This window comes from Macrotis lagotis, chromosome 6 (genome assembly GCF_037893015.1).
Source record: "Macrotis lagotis isolate mMagLag1 chromosome 6, bilby.v1.9.chrom.fasta, whole genome shotgun sequence".
Classification (NCBI taxonomy): Eukaryota; Metazoa; Chordata; class Mammalia; order Peramelemorphia; family Peramelidae; genus Macrotis; species Macrotis lagotis.
This window is the reverse complement of record NC_133663.1, coordinates 151753667-151758092: the sequence shown is the minus strand read 5'-3', so window position 1 is coordinate 151758092 and position 4426 is coordinate 151753667. Positions and strand designations below refer to the sequence as shown.

Below are 4426 nucleotides of genomic sequence, written 5' to 3'. Positions count from 1 at the left end.
CCTTGTTAGTATAATTTTATTTTAAGCATTCTGCCAAAGCCGATTTAAATCTAGTACCTTTATTTTTTTGAACAGCATTGTTGTGCTTCTCAATGACCTTTAATTATACCTATTTCCATGAATAAATATAAATTGCCTATTGTGTGAAGAATATTGTGAGATATTAAATGGATTGCACATGCCATCTTGGAACATACAGGATAGGATGGGAATTGGAGTTAAACATACATAACTGTAATGTAATATTAAAAGTAAATGCAAGGAGTGGCATAGGTTCTGTCGTCTGCCTTCTGTTGGCAATGTTTCGGTGGGGGCCATTGACCTCGAGTTTCCCCGCCCCAAACTCGAGTCTGGTTGCCCACCGGCCTAGCGCCCGTAGGATTCTCCCTCCCCCTTTTCTTCCTCCCCCCACTCCAGGCGGGTTGGAGGGGTTGCATTTCCTTGACCTCCAGGGCTCGACCTCTCCGCCCTGGCCCTTCCCTAAGCCAGGATAGAGTGCCCTGATGAAGCATTTGCATTATTTCAGCCAGGGAAAGGTAGTGAGGGGCTTTGGAAAGGGTTCCAAGCAGCTGGGCATCCCAACAGCCAACTTTCCTGAGCAAGTAGTGGAGAATCTTACATTTGATTTATCTACTGGAATTCACTACTGTTGGGCCTCTGTAGGAAATGGAGATCCATAAAATGGTTTTTGGGAATAGAATGGAACTCATACTACAAAAGAACTAAAAAATCTGTGGAAACTCACATTATCCATACCTTCAAAAAGGATTTCCATGGGGAAATGCTTAGTGTAGTTATAACTAGCTATATCAGACCAGAGAAAAACTTTAGTTCACTTGATGCCCTTATTTCAGTGATTCAGGATGATAATGAAGAAGCCAAGAGACAATTGAATTTACCAGAACATCTGAAACTCAAAGAATATAATTTCTTCCATATGCCAGAAAGCAAGATTGAATGGCCCTTGAAAAAAAGTCATTTTATTTACATGCATTTTACCCTTGTATTTCACTATTCTTTTACCATTGCTGCAGCCTTGTATTTGGTTATCTTAAGAAAATTTTCTATTTTTTTAGATAGTTATTGTTTATTGTTTTAAGGAACATTCCATTTATTTTTAGGCTCCCTAGTGTTTTTTTAAATATTTATTTATTCTCCTTTTGTACAAATAATCTTTTATACATTAATAAAATATTCTTGTTTACGAGTAAACAGAAAACCACCTCCACCCCCCAAAAATATAGACTCACTTGAGCAATAAAGTAAATGGGAGAGAAAAAAATTAAAATTAAAAAAAAATAATAGTAATAATTGTAGGTATGTCCAGGTGGCGCAGTGGACAGAGCCCCAGCCCTGGAGCCAGGAGCAGCCGAACCCATATACGGGCCCATGCACCCAACAATCACCCAGCCGTGTGACATGCAAGCTACCCCAACCCCACTGCCCTGCAAAACCTGAAAAAAGAAAAAAAAAGACCCAAAATAAAATAAAATAGTAATAATAGTAGGGGTGGCAGGGTGACAGGCAGACTATTGGCAACTTGAGCCAGGAGCACCCGTGTCCAAATCCGGGCTCAGAAACCCAAAGATCAGCCTGCTATGCATCTCCAGGCAGAGCTCACAGCCCCATTTGCCCTGCACCCCCACCCCAAATAATAATAATAATAAAAAACGTGCTTCAGTCTTTGTTCCAACACCAACAACTCTGTCGTGGGTGGATCACATTCTTTATGGTAAGTCCATCTCAAAAGTTACTGCTGTATTTTTCCACCATTGCCATTGCTGATCACAACTCTCTCCTTTCATATTTCTCCACTACCATGTACTATATTTTCTCTCTCCTTTCACTCTGACTCTGCTGTAGGGTAGCTGAGTGGTGCAGCAGACAGATCTCAGGTCCTGGGGCCAAGAGGCTCTGAGCACCCCTACCAACCCTTAGGCCCAGCATCCACCTGGCCCTATGGTCACGGACAGGCCATCCAATCCCAGACCCTTGCAAGAAGTGAAAAGGAAAATGTGTTATATCTGACCACTCTCCCACCATGGTCCATCCTTTCCTCCATCATTCACATCCCCATTCCCCCTGTTCCCACTCCTCCTTACTAATAATGTCTATACTCCTTTAAGTACATATACTGTTTCCTCTCCTAGCCACCTCTGATGAGAGGCAAGATTTCATCATTTCCCCTTGCCTTCCCCTGTTCCATATCATTGCAACAGCTCATTGTAATAAAGAAAAAACTAATTATATGAGATATCTTGGCCTGTTTCCCCCTCTCCTTTTTCTTTCTCCCATCACATTTCCCTTTATTTCTATTGACTCCATTTTTACACCATATTTTATCTTTGAATTGAGCTTTCTCCTGTGCTTCAAATATAAAAGCTCCCTCTACCTGCTCTGTTAACTGAGAAGGGTCATATGAGTATTATCAGTGTCATTTTTCTATGCAGGAATACATGCAGTTCATCATCAAGTCCCTCATGATTTCCCCCTCTCCTTCAATCTGCATGCTTCACCTGAGTCCTGTATTGGAAGATCAAACCTTCTGTTCAGCTCTGGCCATTCCAACAGGAACATTTGAAATTCCCCTGTTTCATTGAAAGTCCATTTTTTCCCTGGAAGGGGACGTTCAGTTTTGTTGGGTAGTTGATTCTCAGTTGCATTCTATGCTCTTTTGCCTGCCGTTATATTATATACCAAGCCCTACGAGCTTCCAATGTAGTTGCTGATAAGTCCTGCGAGATCCTGACTGCAGTTCCATGATATTTGAACTGTCCTTCTGGCTGCTTGTAACATTTTCTCTTTGACTTGGGAATTCTGGAATTTGGCTATAATATTACTAGGGGTTGGTTTTTTGGGATCTCTTTCTCAGGGGGATTGGTGGATTTTCTCCATTTCTATTTTGCCCTCTATTTCTAGAATATCAGGGCAGTTTTCTTGTAGGAATTCTTTGAAAATGATATCAAGACTCTTCCTGATCATGACTTTCAGGTATTCCAATGGCTTTTAAATTATCTTTGGTAAGTCTGTTTTCCATATCAGTTGTTTTTTCAATGAAATGTTTCACATTTTCTTCTAATTTTTCATTTTTTTGGTTTTGAAGTAATGAATCCTGGTTTCTCCTAAATTCATCAATCTCCCTGACTTCCATTCTTTGTCTGAAGGATTTGTTCTCTTCAGAGAGTTTTTTTTAATCTCTTTTTCCATCTGGCCAATTTTGCATTTTAAAGCATTCTTCTCCTTAATAACTTTTTGCAACTGTTTTATCCTTTGACATGCTGTTTCACTTATTCTCACTTTGGTCTCCTTGACTCTTTCTTCTTTCATGTTTTCCTCACTCTCTAATTCTCCAATTCTTAAATCTCTCAAATTTTCAAAGTATCTTTTTTGAGCTTGTCATAACCTGAAAGCCTATTTCTTCTTTTTCTTGGCAGTCTTTAGTTGCTGAAGCTTGTTCCTCATCTTCACTAGTTGACTTTGGCAATATTTTGAACATATTTTCATCATAGACAGTTTCTCTCTCTTTTCTTTTACAATGTATTTCTCTGTGCCTTTCTCTGTTATCATTTCCCAGCCTGTGACCTGTTTTGGGGTGCTTCCTGAGTCTTGATATTTTGGGACACCCCCCAACAAGGATCTCAGTGTATGAGGCTTGTACATCCTCTCCTGGTCTGTGAATGACCATAAGTGGCACCCCTCTGGCACAGGCTTAGGTTGGGTGGGGGCCCCTGCTGTTCTGTTAGGGGGCCTAAACTGTGATCAGGATCTGAATGGGTTCAGAGCCCCAGAGTCCTGTACCAGGGGCAGAGGACAGAGCTCAGCAGTCTCTCTTCGCTCCCCTCCCTCAGCTCAATGGGCTGATGCCCTGGGGTCTCCTGCTTACTGGCTCTGCCTGCTTCTGTTCCTGTATCTGGGCTGCCTTGGAAGCGCTCATGGTGCCCTAGGCTGCTGTTACATGATGCAGACTCCCCCACCATGATTCCCAATTTGTGCCGGTGTTACCCCAGGGTGGAGCTCTCAGAGAACTCGCCCTGTTGCTGTGAGCTGGTCCCAGCGTGCCCTGGGGCTGCCTCCATGGGAGGCTGAAGTTCTTCGCTCTGCTGGCCACCCCCTCTGGCACCCCTCAACCCTGGGCAGCAGAGCCTATCTGCTTTTTCCAGGTTCCTAGTAGGTGAGAATGTCTCACTGATCCCTCTGTGGTGTTCTGTCTCAGGAAAGTTTAGTTTAGAGTCTTAGTATTTACAAGTTTCTGAGAGAGCTTCTAAGAGCTGTTGCTCTCATGTCATAATCTTGGCTTCCTACATTAAGAAAATTTTCTTAATAGCTGTGAATTACTTTATAAAATACAAAGTAGTTGCCATTTTATGCTTAAATTAATGATGTTAGATTAAAGCCATCATGAAGTAATACCCAAAAGGTTTATTTA

At 41.8% G+C, this 4426-nt stretch overlaps 1 pseudogene; it reads left to right on the top strand.

Annotated features, from left to right (window-relative positions):
- The first annotated feature begins 488 nt into the window (after positions 1-488).
- Positions 489-4168, top strand: LOC141492258 (riboflavin kinase pseudogene; annotated as a pseudogene).
- The last annotated feature ends 258 nt before the right edge of the window (positions 4169-4426 follow it).